Source organism: Podarcis filfolensis (genome assembly GCF_964270895.1).
Source record: "Podarcis filfolensis genome assembly, chromosome: Z".
Classification (NCBI taxonomy): domain Eukaryota; kingdom Metazoa; phylum Chordata; class Lepidosauria; order Squamata; family Lacertidae; genus Podarcis; species Podarcis filfolensis.
Window position 1 is genome coordinate 43923500 of NC_139617.1, and position 20178 is coordinate 43943677.

Genomic DNA, 20178 nt, shown 5'->3' on the forward strand with positions numbered 1-20178 from the left:
AATGCAATGCACTTATCTACACAACAGACTCCCTTCTTTGCCTGCCTGGGATGACACCCATGCATCTTCCCAGGGCAAGAAGACAGCCTGGCAGTGCCAGCCGCTGAACAGTTTGCAGAGGAACTAGAAGCTCTGCACAAACTCAGAGAACCTATGAGCTATGCCATGCAGGGCCACCCAAGATGGACAGGTCATAGTTGAGAGTTTTGACCAAACGTGATCCACCTGGAACAGGAACTGGCAAGCCACTCCAGTATCCCTGCCAAGAAAACTCCATGGACAAAGACAACAGGCATATAAAAGTCATTTATATACTGCTTAATTACTGTATTCAGATTTCTAGGTGTTGTATATAAATACAATCCATAGAAAATGGGACAATAAACAATGAAAATGATGACTGTGATGCTTTTCTCTGTCTATCTACAGTTTCTTTTGTTGTTGCTACAAATGGCACATGCTTGTACCTTGTACCAAAAGCCAGGAACTTCAGCTAAACAGATATAATTGGTTTGCCATTTCTTGAATAAGAGTGGACCTCTCTGGGCTCTGATAAAATAGATTATCTTTGAGCCTTGCACCCTCAATACTCTGCAAAGAGAAAAAGGGAAATGCTGACACAATTAATGTCTACTCATGAATATGCCTTTTGCCATGGGCGTTAGGAACATAGAGAACTGCCTTATACAGAGTCAATGGTTCACCTAGCCCAGTAATACCGACACTGACTGGCAGCAGCTATCCAGGGTTTCAGACTGTTCTCATCCAGGCCTACTTGCAGATGCTGGGGAATGAACCTGGGACCTTGTGCATGCAAAGCAGGTACTCTAAAATTGATCAATCCCCGTTTTTTCCTTAGCATTGCTTGGTCTTGACAAATTTGGGGGCACAAGCCATTTGCATACATTTTTCATATCTTTATTTATAGATGCAAATAAAGCAAATTTTCAGAAGGAAAGCTGCCTTGTAAACAGAGTAATCTGTCTCTCTTTTGTTTTTCTTAAAAAATCATTCAATATAATGCGTCAAAATCTCTCTTTTTTAAGCAATTGCTGTAGTGGGAGTGTGTATGGTGTTTTGTTTTTAAAGATGACCTTCAGATGTTGTGGCATCCCTGCTATGCTTGATAGCTCGCCATCCTTCCATTGCGGTCCATTCAAATCTCCTTCCATTGTGGTCCATTCAAATCTGACTGTCTGGACACCACAGCCTTTCACTCCAAGCTCCTTCAACAAACTTGGTTACCCCACACACTTTGATGGCCTCCACCATTGCTACTTTCCAGTCATTACCAACCCCTGACAAGATTTTAATGAGGCCAGAGGTCTCTGGATGAAATAAGAATGGGGTCCCAGAACTTTCAAAATGAAACCTAATGAAAAATATATGCTTGTTCTCCCATGAGCCATCTAATTTTCACATCTCACAAATTACCTCTGTTAATGCAAGCTGCACCCTGCTCCTGAATGACTTCAGACACTGAACTCTGGAGACTTTGTCACATTATCTGGCACTGAGTAATTCCATACCAGTAGTCTGACATTTCCATTCAAGGGGGGAGGGAGGGGAAGAGAAAAGAGAGATATATAAATTGATTAAAATTCAACAGGCACAGAGTGTTCAGCTTTTAAAGGTCGGAGAATCCAGCAGATGATCAACTGTAAAATAATTCGACATTTACAGAGGTGAGGGTGGTGGAATGGGTGGAGAACAGGAGAATGTGTCCAGCTCTTTCACTGGCCAGATATTAACGGCTGAACCAGAATTAAAGCCAATGTAATTATAGTCTAACTAACAGACACACTGAGTTTCAACCCAGTTGGAGGGTTTTAGGTAATCTGCACTTCTTGGAGAGACATTACGGAAAAGTTCTGAACAAAGAGGTGAGAAGAGCTGTCCCTTCCTGGATTTTCCTGCTTCCCTTTGAGATACCTGGTTGTGAGAACAGGATGCTGGACTAGATGGGCCTTTGGTCCGATCCAGCAGGGCTCTTATGTTTGAAAGACATAGGCACATGGGAAGAGCCCTGCTGGATCAAACCAAAGGACTATGTAGTCCAGCATCCCGTTTCCCATAATGGTCAATCTCAGAGAAGCCCAAAATAAGGACATGAAGGGAACAGCCACCTCTTACTCATATTCCTCCAGTGAGTAGTATTGGAGCTATCTTATTGCTATCATGACATGGATTGTTTTAATCCCTTCTTTGCCTGAGATCCCACTGCCAATCACTGAGAAAGCCACTGCCAGTCAGAGAAGACAGTACTGAACTAGATAGTTTGACCTTCTATAAGGCAACTTCCTATATTTCAGGATAACCTTAGCGTGATGATCTCTCCTTTAGTGGACCCCATTCTCCTTTCCATATGGGAAACCATTGCATACAGAAGACCCCAGGTTCAATCCCCAGCACCAGCAGGCAGGACTGGGAATGGACCCCATCTGAAACCACAGAGAGCTGCTGCCAGTCGGTGTAGGCAACACTGAGCTAGATGGACCAATGGCCTGACATAGAAGAAGGCAGCTTCCGGTCTTTCTGTGATGTTTTGAAAAGCTCCTATCCAAAACCCTGAAGAGCTGCTGCCAATCAGAGTAGACAGTACTGAACTAGGTGGGCCAAACATCCATCAAAGTATAAGGCAGCTATGTTAATGCTTGCTTGTCAGGAAGAAAGCTGGGGAGTTATCAGGTGGTGTATGCTGCTATTTGCCCTTGCTGCCTTTACTACTCACTTGCTCATCTCATCCCCTCTAGGGCAGAGAGAGTGTAGGGTAAAGAAGCAGATTCCAACAGCAAACAGGAGGAGAAGCAGCTGACTTAGCAGGCTCTCAGATATGCCCCACCACCCTAGCCATGCTTGGTAAGTGCTCTATTATGTCAAGTCCTGATGGCAGCTCTGGGGTTTACAGCTGATGTTTGATCCCAGCTAACTGACTTCCCAGACAACTGATGTGCCTTTTGTGTGGAGCACCTGTGTTTACAAATATTTAAACTAGTTGTGAGTCACCAAGGGGTGTGTATGTCTCAAAACAAGGATTCTAAGCACCAGTCAGACATACCAGTGCTCTGATACTTCAGCCAACCAGGCAGATTTGGCTCTGTGGATCAAGAGCACCTTCTAGGTTGATGTTGAAGTCCAAATGCTTGTTGGTTGACCCTACAGTCCAAACAGAGGCACACTGTGTAATATAAAACTGACACCCAAGGACACTTCCAGAACATCATTCTTTTCAAGTGAGATTTGGCCACATACTGGCGAATTCAGGCTACACATTTAAAGTTTATCCGTTGCTGTTGCACAACAAACTTGACTCCCCAAAACTGGACTTGTGATAAACACAAATTAAAGAGAAATGTGCTGGAACATATAGGATAACAATTACTTGACACAACTTCATATAAACTCAGAAGGAATGCTCAATAATCAGCTGGCATCAGCTAACTTCCCCACAGAGTTTGTGAAAACAAATCAAGATGTAAGTTCAATAAACCCAAGTCATTCCTGCAGTCTGAATTCCTCATCTCATCAGGTGCCTCGTCTTGTTTACTTCTTGATTTGCCTTTCCCACAATAGCTTACTTTTGACTATGTCAAAGGTAGCCAATATAGTGCCTTCCTGATGTTGATGGACCACAGCTTCCATCATGCCTGATGACTGGCCATGCTGCCTAGTGCTGATGGGAGTTGGAGGCCAATATCTAGAGGACACCATGTTGATTTCCAGCTATGTAAACTTCCTTTGGCTCTGTGGAGCCTTGTTTGCAAACTGCAGCCTGATGGTTCCTCTTACTCCACAATTAGTAATACAGTCGTACCTCGGCTCCCAAACACCTTGGGAGTCGAATGTTTCAGCTCCAGAATGATAGAAACTGGGAGTGTGTGTTCTGGTTTTTGAATGTTCTTTTGGAAGCTGAACATCTGGCTGGGCTTTCACAGCCAACCAGAAGCCGTGCTTTGGAAGTCAAACATTTCGGAAGTAGAACAGACTTCCATAATGGATTCTGTTTGACTTCCGAGGTACAACTGTACTTAATGTATGGGAGGAGTGCAATGATAAATTAATGCATAAAACATTGATTTCCTTCATGTTAGTAGCTGCTTGGTTAGAAATTGCAAAAACCTGAAAGTTGGTGGTCAGCTTAACTTTTGAACAATGGTTCCACAGATTTTTGCATATTGCACTTGAAGAAAACATAAGTGTAGAATATAAAATTGGGCAAAGGGAAAGCAAAGCATTTTGGCTTTTGGGGAACCTGGAGTCCACTCATGGAATTCGTTACAGGATATATTACAGGATTCTCTCCTCACCCCCCTTCTCTTCTCTTTTCTTTCTCTTTGTTGTTATTTTGTTTTTTACTTTAGTTTGATTAGTTTTTTTATTATATTGTACAGTATGTTGGAAAGTTTCAATTTTTTTATAGGAATACATTACAGGATATAGACTAGATCTTCATCTTCCATCTGCCTTCTTGAAACCCATCTGAAGTGGCTTATGTCCTCTGCCTTTGGGTCTCTAATTTATTCTACTTTGGATATCCTCAAAAACTTTTCAACTGTTTGTTCTGATGTTTTCTCATCAAGTATATCTACATCTACAGATATCGATATCTCTCTGCAGCCTGTTCCAGAGGCCTTTTTTTAATGTCCGTATTTCTAGGCTGCCTTTTAGGGCAAACCACTCCACAAAATACATTGTAAAAAAAACAACCATTTGGATCGGCAGTCTAAAGCCATTCACAGGCCAGCTATGCATCAAGTAAAACAGCTTAAAACAGTTGCAGACAAGCATCTCTATGAATCTTTCAAGAAAAAGCAACCTAAAATAACTGTGTTTTAAAGGCCTGTTTAAAAGCCTGTGTTGACGACACCATAGATAAATAATTTGTAAGAGAGTTCCATTTATGTGAGGCTACCACTGAGCAGGCTCTGCTTTTTTGTGCCTGCCAATCTGATTCATCTTCCAGGGGGGCCTATGCACAAGGCCTCTATAACTTATCTCAGGGACTGGGCAGGAACATATGGTTGAAGTCATTCCCCTGAACTGTGGGATGAAAGCATTCAAAATGTTAGGTAAAGGGTTAATGCTTGCAAGGGCAAATAGAACTCTGAGGCAGTTATGTCCGTTGGTATAGCAGTGGCAGTTATTAACAGTCTTTTGTGTGAGAGCAGCAGGTATTTTCTGTTGTGCTGCTGTCTGCCTCAGTTAGTCAGCCTGCAACACTATTTGTCTTAGAGACAAGCTTATGTAAGATGTATCAACAATGTAAATAACATCTGTCTTGTATATTTAATCTAACAAGTGCAAGTACACTGAGTAAAAGTTATATCTTATTTAAACTTTAAACAGAGAATGTCTTGCGTAGTTTTTATAGGAGGTAAAAGGGAACTAATTAAAGGGTCAAACAACCCAGGCTCTCTTCTGCATAACTCTGTAAATGGGAACTAAAGTTTAATTCCCACACAAACAACCTGGCCCCATGCCATTTAACTGTAAAGTGAAGCACCAAATCTTCATGATTCATCCTTCAAAAGCATATCAGTCCTTTGAAAACAAACTTGGATTAGTCTAACCCAGGGTGGGGAAAATATAGCCCGAGGGCCATATTCCCTTCTGTGAAACTTTCCAGGAGGCCACAGGCCAGTGGTGGGTAGGAACAGAATCTAAAGTATGTGAAGAGACAGATGTAGATTTCACTTTTGTACAGCAGGCTGGTTTCTAGACACACTTGCTTCCTACAGCGAGGCAAGAAGCATGATCAGAGCTCAAGGGCACATCCCAGCCAGGCAAAAGCACTCAAGGAGGGTAGAAGTCAGGTCTGGCAAGAGATTTGGCCTGGGGAGAGTTCTAGAGCCAGCTGGAGAAGACTGGACGGTCTGCATCTGGCCCCTGGACCTGAGCTTCCCCAATGTTTCTTCTCTTGTTTCCAGTTCTCCCTTCAGGTGGGACCATTTCAGCATGGGCAAAAGTTGTCCACTCCAGGTGGCTCTAAACACAACACCAGTCTCAGAGAATTTCCTGTTGATTCAGAGTCCAGGAGAAGCCTTGTGTCCCCCTCACTGTGAATTCTCTTCGTAGATGTCAAGAACTCAGCATTCAATCAGGGATGCTTGGAGTGACTGTTTCAGAGAGGCTCAGGAATGTGCCAGCTTTGAGGGAAAAAAGGAAGGGGAGAGAGAGAGAGCAATCAGTGCAAAAGGCTTCAAGAGGATATACTGGGGGTTTTTTGGGCTGGGGGTTTCTTCCTAGTGAAGAGACAGCTAATTTTATGTGCTGTAGTTGTCATGGCAGCAGAACAAGAGGCTCACAAATTGATCTCAGGACTCCTGGGGTGACAAGGAATAGAAGAAGCACCTGCTGGATCAAGCCAATGGCCCACCCTGTCCAGCATCCAGTTGCCTACAGGAAACCCAAAAGCAGGACCTCAGCACAACAGCACTCTCCCCTCCTGTGGCTTCCAGAAACTGCTATTCAGAAGCAAACATCCTCTAACCATTGAGGTAGAGCATAGCCATCCTAGCTAGTAGCCACCAATAACCATATCCTCCATCCATTTGTCTAATCCTGTTTTGAAGGCACCCTAATTGGTGGGACGCGGGTGGCGCTGTGGGTTAAACCACAGAGCCTAGGACTTGCCGATCTGAAGGTCGGTGGTTCGAATCCCCGCAACGGGGTGAGCTCCCGTTGCTCGGTCCCTGCTGCTGCCAACCTAACAGTTCGAAAGCACATCAAAGTGCAAGTAGATAAATAGGTACCGCTCCGGCGGGAAGGTAAACGGCATTTCCATGTGCTGCTCTGGTTCGCCAGAAGTGGCTTAGTCATGCTGGCCACATGACCTGTGGCCAGCTGTACGCCGGCTCCCTCGGCCAATAAAGTGAGATGAGCGCTGCAACCCCAGAGTCGGTCACGACTGGATCTAATGGTCAGGGGCCCCTTTACCTTTAGTTGGTGGACATCACTGCCTCATGTGGGAGCAAATTCTATAGTTTAATTATGTGCTGTGTGAATTAGCCATTTCTTTTGCCAGTGGCAGAAACACTTGCATTGCATGCAAAAGGTCCCAGGTGTGATCCCTGGCATTTCCAGGCAGGGCTGGAAATGTCTCCTGTCTGAAGCCCTGGAGGGCTGCTACCAGTCAGTGTAGACAGTACAGAGCTAGGTGGACCAGTGGGCTGGTGTATAAGGCAACTTTCTATGTTCCAAAGGTCATGGTTTGCAATATACATACATACATATACATATGTGTGTGTGTGTTTGTGTGTGTGCGCGCGCGCACGTATACTCACACATAAATACATATAGGTATGTGTGTTTGTTTTCATCTTGATATTTTATTGATTTTAAGGTAGTAATCTTAATTGTAGTTTGCTGTTTTCTCCGATACTGTCCGATACTGTCTTTTTTCTTGATTAGTGTTCAATTCTATGTATGTTCAATCCACACTATGTATGTTGTTAGGAGTGATGCAAAATTAAAGATATATTTCAGTCTGGGAAGAACAGCAAATTAAGCGATGTGTCTGGGGTTTGTTGACTTTAAAAATGATCTTTATAAAGGAAAGGAAGGATTAAACAATTTCTTAGGTAGTTATATTCATATATTTATCTATTCACATGATAGTTGTTGAACTTGATTTGGCTGTGTGTGTGTGTGTATGTATTCCTGAACTTCCAAGTACAGAGCACAGCTCACTCATTTAAGATAGGAGTCACCAAGCTATGTGGGACTTCAGGTAAATTAGGCATGTTGAGAAAGTGCCATGCTCTTTGTAAGTGGGCAACTTACAAAGAGTTGCTCACAGAAGTACAACAACAATTGGAATCGAAAAGTTCTGAAGCTATGACAGTTAGTTACAGACTGGTTGCAATACCATCAAGTAAATGATGTGTTTAAAATAGACGAGAAAAATGGATTTAGAACAGAAATTTCAAGGTTTGAAAAGGAATTATTGGAAAATAATGTGAAGTCACTTTCTAAAATGTATAAATTGTTGCTAGAGTGGCATACTAAGGATGAAGAAGTTAAATCGTTAATGATAAAATGGGCACAAGATATTGGGCACAATATCCAATTTTCATCTTGGGGAAAATTATGGCGGGAAGACTTAAAATTTACAGCGTGCTGTGCGTTGAAGGAAAACTACATGACAATGATGTATCACAGTGGTATTGAACAGCTGTAAAATTAGCTAAAATGTATAGAACTGCTTGCAATGTTTGCTAGAAATGTAGGGAGAAGGAAGGCACGTTCTTCAGAATACTTAAGCATTCTGGGAAATGATTTACAATGAGTTGAAGAAAATGTTTAAAATAACATTTGTGAAAAAACCAGAGGCTTTTTTTGTTAGGCATTTTAGGTACAGAGATTCTGAGGGAGCAGAAATGACTATTCATGTACGCGATGACAGCAGTGAGGATACTACTGGCCCAGAGATGGAAAGAAGACAAAGTTCCAACCAGAGAGGAATGGCTGATGAAGGTGATGGACTATGCCGAAATGGTGAAATTGACTGGGAAAATCAGAAACCAGGAAGAGAAGAATTTTAAGAAGGAATGGGAAAAATTCCTAATGTACTAAAGAGAACACTGTAAACAACTGAAAACTTTGGCAGCATTCGAGTAACGCTTGTAATGTCTGAAAAACTATGGAAAAATGGATTACTGTTCTTTTAACAAGTTAGAGAAAATAAGATAAGCAGATGAAAAGAAAGATTGATAATGGTAACCATGGAAGGGCGGAGGGAAGGCAAGGGATTTAAAGAATCCTAAATGAGGAGGTGAATGATTTGTTTGAGTTTAAATTTATTATGTAGAATTTAATAAAAATTTATTTATTTATTTTTAAAAGAGAAAGTGCAATGGGCACCAATCACAAAATGACTACTAAGGTATGTGTAAAGGTAAAGGGACCCCTGACCATTAGGTCCAGTCGTGACCAACTCTGGGGTTGTGGCGCTCATCTGGCTTTATTGGCCGAGGGAGCCGGCATACAGCTTCTGGGTCATGTGGCCAGCATGACTAAGCCACTTCTGGCGAACCAGAGCAGCACATGGAAAAGCCGTTTACCTTCCCACCGGAGCGGTACCTATTTATCTACTTACACTTTGATGTGCTTTCGAACTGTTAGGTTGGCAGGAGCTGTGACCGAGCGACAGGAGCTCACCCTGTCGCGGGGATTCGAACCGCCAACCTTCTGATCGTCAAGCCCTATGCTAAATGACTGCCATGGGTGTGGCACCTCAGGCCCTTCTTTGTGTGCTCCCTCCACAAGAGGTCCAGGTGTGGCAACATGAGAACAGAGTCTTTTCAGTGGTGACTCCCCATTTATGAAATGTTCTCCCCAAGGAGGCCCACCTGGTGCCTTTATTACATATCTTTAGGTGCCACGTAAAGTGGTTTCTCTGTAATCAGGACTTTGACTCACTAAACAATTTATGGGCTTTTAAATGTGTTTGAGGGAGGGCAGTTATTGGTCTCATTTTGTATTTTTATGTCGTAAACTGTCCTGTGATCTTCATATTAAGGTTGTTTTTATAAAACATAATTACAGTGGTACGTCAGGTTAGATACGCTTCAGGTTACAGACTCCACTAACCCAGAAATATTACCTCTGGTTAAGAACTTTGCTTCAGGATGAGAACAGGAATCGTGCAGCAGTGGTGCAGCAGCAGCATTAGCCAAAGTGGTGCTTCAGGTTAATAACAGTTTCAGGTTAAGAACAGACCTCCAGAGCGAATTACGTTCTTAACCTGAGGTACCACTGTATACGTAACAATACATAATTATAAAACAAACAAATAATAAGAACAACAAGAACACAATTTGGCTGTCTTGCATGTGCCATAATACAAAATGACTGCCCTGGATTGTGGAGTAAAACAAAATGGCTGTCATTTTGTTTTACTCCACATTTTGTTTTACTCATATATAAAAGGTTAGAAAGAACCAAAAATGGTGTAGATATGCCACCCCAAGTAATTTTGATATTTGAGGGGTTATATAATAAGACCTTTTGCTTGTGCCATAGGAGGTACTGGCAGGTGGACCGTTACCCACAAATGTAATGTTGACAACCCCCTCAGATAGCCAGCTTTCTAAGGTCTACCTGCCATTTCTCTCTCGTGAGAGTGTTTTTGTGCTGCCTCGTGCAATGGGCTGACATTTAAGTTTTAGAGCAGAGGCTGGAAATAATGGCTTTTTTGCTGAGCTCCTTGCTAATCACAAACTGCTTTCGCATATTGAAAATGAGTTCTGCTCAGGACTATTGATTTTTTTGCTCTTTGCTGTTCTTTATTTCATGCTCTGCGTCAAGATGCTTAACCTTACAGGGCTGGGATATGCCACAATTCAGTTGTCACAACTTATGCAGCCCTTTCCGCTCCTAAGTGTGAGAATTAATGATGGAGCAAAGACAGTAAGGTGGAGAAGGGGCATCTTAAGATTCAGGGGTGCTCAAAGGAGTAGAAATGGTGGCTAGATTTTATCACATGCTATTGTCAAACCTTTAGAACCAGCTTGGTGTAATGGAAAAGCGGGGAATCCTTTTCAGCCTGAGGGCCACATTCTCTGCTGGGAAACCTTCCAATAGCCAGTGTTGAGTGGGACCAGAGGCAAAACTGGGTGAAACAAAGAACGTAAATTTTACCTTTGTGCAGTAGACTGTATTGTACACCCACTTCAAAGAAGGTGTGGAACAGGGCCAGTGAAAGGTATGGTTTGGGGAGGGTTTTGAGGGCCAGACAGAGAGGTCCTGTGGGTCACATTTTGCCCTTGGTTCTGAGGTGCCCCATCCCTGCCCCTTTGTGTAAAGATGCAAGGAAGGTATTGAACCTGGGAAATCTTCTGTATGCTGCAAATCATCTGCTTTGTCACTGAAATATGCTGCCAGGAGCTGCTGCCTCACAATGGCTTTGCAATGCTGGAAGCTGTAATGTTGCACTCTCAGCAAGGGCAATTGCACTTTACCCTATATACAGCTCGCAATAGCTCATATGTCTGGGCGATTACTAAGGCAATGTTGAACAGCAAATGCAGCTGCCTATTTTCCATCTCCCTCTTTCTTGCTAGCATTTGATGTTCAAGGATTACAAACAATTTTCAAATCAAACATGTGTTAAATGTCACCTTTCAGCTACATTCGCTTGCTAAAAAGAACCTTAAGATATCAATTCCTTTCCCCACCCCCAGAGTATTTTTTTAAAAAAAAGAACAAAGAGATTTGGAACAGCACACATTGTGTAGGAAATTTGAGTTCCTCATAGGTATTGTAGGGCAATTTCCTTTTAAAAAAAATCATTAACAAATCAAATGCTATTACCATGGCTTTCATCATTTGGGGCTTGTCAGTTTTCTACTTTCTCTGGAGTTCCACGTAAGGAGGATGCAAATACACATGCTGGAGTAGCTGCTGCTGTTCCTATTCTCAAAAAGGGTTGGTGGTGGGTAGGTGAGCAAGCTTTTGGAATTTCAAAACCATCCATTCAAATAATGGGGCACCTAAAAAAATATAAATGTTTGATGCCTTTTAAACAGATTGGCTGTGAGGAACCTCTTTTTTTTTGCTTTTTTGTTTTGTCACTGCCTGCTTTCTCTTAAACAGTTGAGGGTTGAATACCAGTTGTGGTTGGGGCCAGAGGCAAAAATGGACAGAAACATTGCCTTTTCCCTCTTTCTTCCACCCCTTCTCTCCCTCTCTCTGAATTCCCTGTTTTTCTCCCTCTTTTTCCTTCTCTCCTCTGTCAGTCTTTCTCTCCTCCTCTCTTATTTCTGCTACACCATCTTCCACTTGCTGTGCGACTTGGGGCAGCCCTGAACAGATGCTGGTTTGACAACATCTGCGTTCATCACCCACGGGAGAGCTAAAAACTATGGCAAGTCGTCTGTCTAACTGGTTTGGGGGCTTGCCCCTAGTTATGGTGCAAGTCAAATAAATGGGCCTCCCTTGTTCTCTTAGATTCAGGCAGGTGGTATGGGCAGCTCAGAAGGGCCTTCACGCAAACATATCTGTGCAATGGCAGAGGCCTGGTTGGAAAGCTGAAAGCCCACCGCTGCTACATGGGAGATGAATGGAAGAAAAGGAAATACTCCCCCGCTGCTAGGAGCAGTTAGGAGCTAGGTGAAGTCATAGATCTAAAAATAGTGTAGACATGCACATACTGTTCAGGTTCTGTTTTGACTTGAAATAGTTTTAGGAGGCTTCTCAGAGTCCAGTTCAGGCAGAGTCAATATGCAAGGTTCAGTCAAGTCCTAAGGTCAGGAATATCCCAGTTAACATAGTCAGATGGCCCACGGGTCAAGAAAGCCAAGAGTCCAAGGTCATGGGAAGTAAGACAGGAATGATGAACGTTGTTTCCAGGAACTGACTGAGGCTGGAACCCTGCTTAAGAAAGCTGGAGCCAGCTGGTTCTCATTAGGAGCAAGAAGGCTGATCAGTAGCAGGTGGAGTCACTTTGTCTTTTGCCCCTTCAGGCTGTTGCTCAGCAGGTAAAGCCAATTCCTGGCCCATGATAGGATGCAACACTGGATGAGACAAAAGAAGGTAAGTTTGGGCAGAATTGTGATGAGAGAAAGAGTAACAAAGATGTATTCCCCCACATGTACTTTGTTTTTGTCAAATCGTTTTTATTAATTTTTCAAATTTTACCAAATCAGCCACAAATTAGGAACAATTTAATACAATTTCCCCCTTCATGGATCACTGCCTTGCCGTGGCGAAGGGGCTTGAATAACTCAGAGAAGCTATGAGCTATGCCGTGCAGGGCCACCCAAGATGGACAGGTCATAGTGGAGAGTTTTGACCAAACGCGATCCACCTGGAGCAGGAATACTTTGGCCACCTCATGAGAAGACTCCCTGGAAAAGACCCTGTTGCTGGGAAAGATGGAGGGCACAAGGAGAAGGGGACGACAGAGGACGAGATGGTTGGACAGTGTTCTCGAAGCTACGAACATGAATCTGACCAAACTGCGGGAGGCAGTGGAAGACAGGAGTGCCTGGCATGCTCTGGTCCATGGGGTCACGAAGAGTCGGACACGACTAAACGACTAAACAACAACAACACAATTTCTCCAAAAAATGGTTTGCTGCACTCCATTCTTGATGTGTCCAAAGTTTCCTCTTGTTGCTGCTTTATTTTCCTAGTTGTTTCTGTCAGCATCCTTCAGGGGTCGAGATACCAGCTGGATAGCCCCCAGCTGGATCATGCCCTTCCAGCCATGACGAACCCCAATCTCTGGTGCAATGTAAATCAGCGACTCAGGCTTCAAAAGCCTGAGCACGATATATCAGCAGAGCATGCTGCACAAACAGAAGAGGCGCCGAGGCTTGTGGAAACATACTAACAGCTAAAGATTTATTAAGCATAAATCAGGACAAAGAAAACATGTTGTCTCCCTTTCTTCTCCTCAGAGAGAGAGTAAAAAACAAAAGTTATACACAATACGGAAGTTCTCAGCAGACTGTGCTGGAATGTAAACAGACATGTGACACGCAACAGTTCCATGTCTGTAACTAAGGGTGGAATGGAAATTTCTAAGAGTTTCTAGTTCACATCCACTCCTTACAATTCACCTTATATTACAATAGCTTTTTTATTTAAAAAACTTATTTATCCTTAACCATCAGCACAGGTTACGCTACAAATTATCAATCCACAATAAATCAGCAATTATCATTTCTAAAATGAATTCCTTTCCTCCCTTCTGCATGTATGAATGCCCCAAAGTTCACTTTCACTAGATTTTTCTACTTTTCTTCTTATATGCGCAGTCCACTCTGTCCAAGATTCTGTCCAGACCTCTTAAATTTCCAGTCCACGTACCTCCTGTTGTAGTCTGTTGTCCATTCTAAAATAGAAATTCTAAGGCGGAGAGTTCAAGATCCTGCGTCTTCACACACACCCTGCTTCTTCAGAGGCAGGAGTGGGGCACAAAGACGACCGCAGGAACCGTGGTCCCCATAATCACCTCAAGTGTTTTCAGGGTGTTTTACTTCCCTCTGCCTAAGTCTCTCCTGGGAATGGAAGAGCTACCATCATGGCCTTGGACAGAAACAGGACTTTGTAGAGATCTTGAGAGGACAGGTCCTTCTGAAAGTGAAGATGGAGAGATGGAGGAAAACTCAGTGTTGAAAAATGGGAACCTCTGCTTCCTGCTCACACTTGCAGAGTGGATGTGGACTTGTGGTTGTAGTTGTGGCTGGCCACTGCAGAGTCACTCCTTTTTATAATTTATTTTTGCATTTTCAATTTTACATACAATAAGCAAAAGAAAAGTAGACAAACACAATAAAAACATGAAATCACCTTTGACTTCCTCCCCCACACCCTTGGATCCTCATGTAAGGACTTTCTCTCTATATCTCTTCCGTAACTCTATTATTATAAATCCTCTGCCAACGCACAGTTCAAATGTTTACTACAAGTTTTCTGTCAAACCTACCAATGAATGTAGTTGTTTGCAATAATTTTCAAATAAATTATAAACTTTCCCCATTCTTTAATAAATTTGCCTCTTCCTGGTTTCTAATTCTTCCTGTAAGTTTTGCCATTTCAGCATAGTTCATCAATTTTATCTCTTTCCGTCTTTGGGTTAACCGAATCCTGGCAGCCTCTGAGGAATCACTCCTTGCAAGTCACCTGGTTATGGAAACAGCTGGGTCAGAAGGTGAGTGTCAGGATGGCAGCCCTTGTTAGGGGATGCTCTGTAATGTGCCACTCTGGCTGAAAGCAGGAGTGTTAAGTTGTGGGCGAACATATCAGATGACACAGTGATTCTTCCAAAGCAGCTCTTTATTTGTAAGCTGGAACAGAACTGAACTGAGGAGCTCAGTCAGCCTGCTTATATAGAGCGCCAGAACAACATAACTGTTGCAACTTTCTAAAACTATCCAATCACTGAACGTCACTTTTGATCCTTCATTTGCATAACTATCTACAGCATCCCCCTGCTGGCCCAGGGTGAGAACTTCAGTACATAACAAGGAGAGACAGGAATCCCAGAGCTGAGCATCAGTTTGGAGCACCACAGCAGCTGACAGCAAGCTCCAGAAGGGTGGGCAAAAGAAATGAGAGAATGGAAGGTCAATTGAGAAAGGCAGGAGTTTGAGTTGGAAGCTCAATGATGAGTCAGTAAAATATGCCTACTACTGATGTAAGGAGATCCCTGATGACCTAGGCACCTCAGGAGCTGTGAGAAGGTCTCCCAGTTGCAGAAACAGGGCTGATGGGAGTTGCTAAAAAAAAATGTCAAAGATTGGGCTGCTGTGTTTAGACTGTTTGAGTTTTATGTTAACTGCTTTGAGCACAGATTTGTGGAAACTGTATTTGTGGAAATTGCAATCCATAAATAAACTAACTTTGACTAACTAGGTTGTTGAAATTTGAGCAGGCTTGAGCGAAACAATATAAACTTAAAGCTTTTGCAGATGACCTAGTTCTGACATTACAGGAGCCGGAGTCTAGTTTGAAAAGAGTACTACAACTGATTCAAAACTTTGGTCGAGTGGCAGGATTTAAGTTAAATAAGCAAAAAACTAAAGTTTTGGGGAAAAACGTGACAGATATTGAGTTGGAACAGCTTCAGAAAGAGACAGAACTAAATGTGGTTAAAAAAGTTAAATACCTAGGGGTAAACATAACAGCAAAAAATCTGAGTTTATTTAAAGATAATTATGAAAAATGTTGGTCAGAGATTAAGAGAGACTTGGATAGTTGGTCAAGACTAAAACTTTCTTTGTTAGGCCGAATAGCTGCCATCAAGATGAATGTATTGCCAAAAATGTTATTTTTGTTTCAGACACTGCAGATTGTAGACAAGACAGAGTGCTTCCGGAAGTGGCAGAAAGATATTTCTAAATTTGTCTGGCAGGGCAAAAAGCCCAGAATCAAATTTAAAATATTAACAGATGCGAAAGAAAGAGGGGGCTTTGCCCTGCCAGATTTAAAGTTGTATTATGAAGCTGCAGCTTTCTGCTGGTTAAAAGATTGGTTACTTCTTGAAGATACGGATGTCTTGGATTTGGAAGGTTTTAATAATGCGTTTGGATGGCATGCATATTTATGGTATGATAAAGCTAAGATAAATAAGGCCTTCAAGAACCATATTGTCAGAAAATCAGTCTTTAATGTCTGGACAAAATATAAAGACTTACTGGAGAATAAAACTCCGAGGTGGCTGTCACCCCTGGAGGCTAAGGCTCGGAAAAGAGCCAATATGGAGGCCAACTGGCCAAAATATTGGGAGATAATAGAAAAGGATGGTGACAACTGGAAATTGCAGAGTTTAGAAAAGATGAGAGACAAAGTGCGAGACTGGTTACACTATGCTCAGATTAAAGAAGTGTTTAAAAATGACAAAAAGCTAGGATTCCAAGTGGAAAAGTCAAAGTTAGAAACTGAACTGTTAGAACCTAAGACTAAGGTACTTTCAAGAATGTATAACTTGCTGCTGAAATGGAACACACATGACGAAATGGTAAAATCAACAATGATAAAATGGGCGCAGGATATTGGGTATAATATTATGTTTGAAGATTGGGAAAGGTTGTGGACCTCTGGGCTGAACTTCACTGCATGTAATGCGTTGAAGGAAAATGTGATGAAAATGATGTATAGATGGTACATGACCCCTGTTAAACTGGCTAAAATATACCATTCGTCTGATAGCAAATGTTGGAAATGTAAGGAAAATGAAGGAACATTTTTTCACCTCTGGTGGACCTGCCCTAGAGTGAAGGCCTTTTGGGAGAAGATATATAATGAATTAAAAAAGGTGTTTAAATACACCTTCACTAAGAAATCAGAGGCCTTTCTCCTGGGTATTGTCGGCCAGAGTGTGTTAAAAGAGGACAGAACATTCTTTTTGTACGCAACAACAGCAGCAAGAATATTAATTGCCAAGAATTGGAAAACTCAGGAGCTACCCACTGTGGAAGAATGGCAGATGCAACTGATGGACTATATGCAATTAGCCGAGATGACCGGCAGAATTCGAGACCAGGGAGAAGAAAGGATGGAAGAAGACTGGAGGAAATTTAAGATTTATTTACAAAAATATTGTAATTTGGCTGAGTGCTGAATTGGATGCCAGTGCAGACAATTGTCTACCATTAAATTAGATTTAAGGTTGAATTATATGTCAAACCAAATTAAGATTATTAATTAAGATGAATTAAATGATAATTTGTTTGAAACTAATTTAATAATGATGTAAGTGTATGCGGGAGGTGTGGGGGAGTCCCATGTAACAATTGAGAGATGTTAAATGGACAATGATAAGTGCTTATCTAATATATGTTTTATTTGAAAACTTTAATAAATATATTATAAAAAAAAAAAAAAAAGAAATTTGAGCAGGCTTTCAGCATTCAGTGCTAGGTGAAAACAGCCATGCTTGTGCCTATACTGAGAGACAGAAGCTATGGAAACCCAAGTTTCCCCAGGTGAGATATTGAAAGGCATGGCAGAGTGAAGCAGAAAGTTGCCAACACCTCTAAATATCCTTCCTCTTCTAGCTGAGAAGCACAGGCCACAAATCTATGGACTGGGGCATTTCTGCATCAGAGACACACATTATACACTTCTCATGTCCACTCTCCTTCTTCTTTCCTTGACTGATCACCTTTAAATCAATGAGTCATACTGGCAGTGTCATTACCCTCAGTGCTAATGATAAAATAATGACTCACTGCCTCATATTTGCCACCTGGATTGCCTGATGTGCAGATGGCTCTTTTAATATCCAGGCAACTGAAGCTCCAGAGATTTAGTTCCCTGAATAGGAGAGTTGCAGAAAAAAGGTTTCCTGTGTTCTCTTCTCCTGTCCACTCTGTGCTGCCTTTAGGAAATTGAAGAAGGCCATTGTGAGGATTGCCAGATTTCTAGGTTGGGCTAAATATTTGGGAGTTTTAGCTTCGTTTTCAAGGCCTACAAGGGAAGTTAAAATGATTTAGTTAAACTATGTGGTTTAGTTAAACTTCCACAAGATGTATTGATTATCACCAGCCTGGCTAGCTTTTAACATCAATTAGATAAATTCATTGAGGATAAAGGTATCAATGGTTATTAGACATTATGGCAATGTTGTGCTCCAACCTTGTTTGTGGGCTTCTCATTGGGGCATCTGGTTAGCCAATCTGAGAAGAGGATGTTGAACCAGATGGGCCTTTGGCCTGCTCCAGCAGGACACCTCTTATGTTCTAAGGAATAGATTCCACCTCAGGATTAAAAGTGTTCCCCATAAGACTTGCTTCTATAGTTTTCCTTAAAAACACATTTTGTTTTTCAAGGAAAAAACAAATCAGAACACAGTCAGTATTTCTTGTAAATTTCAACTGTTGGAAAATCAGAGATCAGCAAATATCACAATTCCAAAGCAGTTTATTTGGTTTTCTCTTCCCCCTGCCTTCTCCCTTTTAATAGTGCAAGAAAAATACTGAACTCAGATGCAACAATCTTCTATGCATTGTTTTTGCTCACTCTACATATGTAATAAATAGAAATCATTTCCCCAGAAAGTCAGCCAGAAATAATAAATTGCATGCCCCTGTAATGTGGACTGAAATCTTGTCCATACCTATTTATCTCTTCAAACCAGTGTTTTTGAGTTGCAGAAAACCCAAGTGTATTCTGCAACATGTCATTGATGCAACAATAGTACACTATAGGTGGATTTATACTGGGGCATTCATACATCATTCTGCTTTATTAGGTCCCATCCACACTATACATTTAAAGAAGTATCATGTCACTTTAAACAGTCATGAGTTCCCCCGAAAGAATCCTGGGAGCTGTCATTTGTTATGGGTGCTGGGAGCAGCTAGGAGACCCTTATTCCTCACAGAGAGCTACGGTTTCCAGAGTCCCCTGGAAAGAGGGATTGATGTCTAACTGCTTTGGGAATTATATAACTGTGAGGGAATTATATAACTCCTATATATAACTTATATAGGAAGTCTACTAACAGCTCTCAGTACCCTTAATAAACCACAGTTCCTGGAATCTTTTCGAGGAAGCTAGGGAGAAATGTGAATTTTGAAGGATAACTCTGTATCCCCCCCCCCGAAAGTGCAGATTAGGTAGGCTTTGCCTTTAAATGTGAAATGAATTAAAGCTCCACCATTGGCTTCCACCTCCTGCCATCAGTGTAAAAAGCCCACATGACCTCTACAATATCTGTTCTCCCTTCTGCTCTCTGTAGATCCCCTGCACTGCTTCAAGACTCTTCCCAACACTCAACAAACCGGAAGTTTCCAGAAGAGGGCAACAAAGATGGAGAAGAAGAACCTGTGATTTCCTGGTTACTAATGGACACTTCTAGAACATGCTCACCAAGCCCAATGTTTATGCGTCATTCATCGTCTGTGGATTGTTAGCATCAGAAAAGTATAACATAAATAAGAACAGTTATTTTTACATTCAGAAGCATTTACCTATTCATAATTAACATCTTCCTAAAATAAATACATAATTAGATGTCTCATGTAAAAAAAGAAGACAGAGTTACAGATGAGTTTATGTAGGTTATATGAAGGTTGATTATAATGGAAAATTAATTACAAGCATCTTGGACTAAGTGACTGGCATACTATTTTGTTTTGCAATAATTAAGGGTGTTAATAGTAAACAATGAACAAGGAGATATCAAAAGGTTTAAATGGAACAAAATTATTTAGGGTCTTAATTAGGAAATAAAAAGGAAAAAGGCCACAGCTTATTTGTTGAAACATTAAAACTTAATATTACTTTATACATGTCAGCACGCAGAATAAGAATACAATCTAGTCAGAGTTAGGCACTTTTTGATTATAGATTATTCTATATCTGGTCTTTATAGAGCATTCATTTGTATTCGTGGAGAATTTTACGGCAATGAACATTAATCATGACATCATCCTGATTTGCTTGTGGGGTGTTTATGTGGCTTCCCATTAATTGTTCATTCATCTCACACTTTTCAGTGGATCTCTCAACTAGTTTCTCAATCTGTATTGCCACATTGCAAAATATGACTGTTACCTTTAAGAGATTAGGTGGTGCGCAGAAGTCTGCTCATCTCATGCACAGTAATGCCTAGAAATTCTGTGGGCTTGGCCCTTTGAATGGTTAATTCCAGTGCTTTTTTTCCTGGGGGTACGCAGGGGGTACACATACCCCTAAACATTTTGTGAATCTAAGTTTGGCCTC

The 20178-nt window shown here is 41.6% G+C and overlaps 2 long non-coding RNA genes across 4 annotated transcripts; one reads left to right on the forward strand and one right to left on the reverse strand.

Annotated features, from left to right (window-relative positions):
- Positions 1–213: 213 nt before the first annotated feature.
- LOC310754938 lies at positions 214–11763 on the reverse strand. 3 transcript variants are annotated; one of them, XR_014544084.1, is made up of 4 exons: positions 10499–11763; positions 3059–6146; positions 1435–1536; positions 214–591 (listed from the first exon to the last, which is right to left on the reverse strand). It is a non-coding gene; the product is annotated as an uncharacterized lncRNA (long non-coding RNA). The 3 variants fall into 3 exon arrangements; XR_014544085.1 differs by lacking the exon at positions 214–591 and having other exon boundaries at positions 1169–1536; positions 10499–10612; positions 11314–11763; XR_014544086.1 differs by lacking the exon at positions 214–591 and having other exon boundaries at positions 1169–1536.
- Positions 11764–14546: 2783 nt separating this feature from the next.
- LOC310754957 lies at positions 14547–19703 on the forward strand. Its single transcript, XR_014544107.1, has 2 exons — positions 14547–14659; positions 19193–19703. It is a non-coding gene; the product is annotated as an uncharacterized lncRNA (long non-coding RNA).
- The last annotated feature ends 475 nt before the right edge of the window (positions 19704–20178 follow it).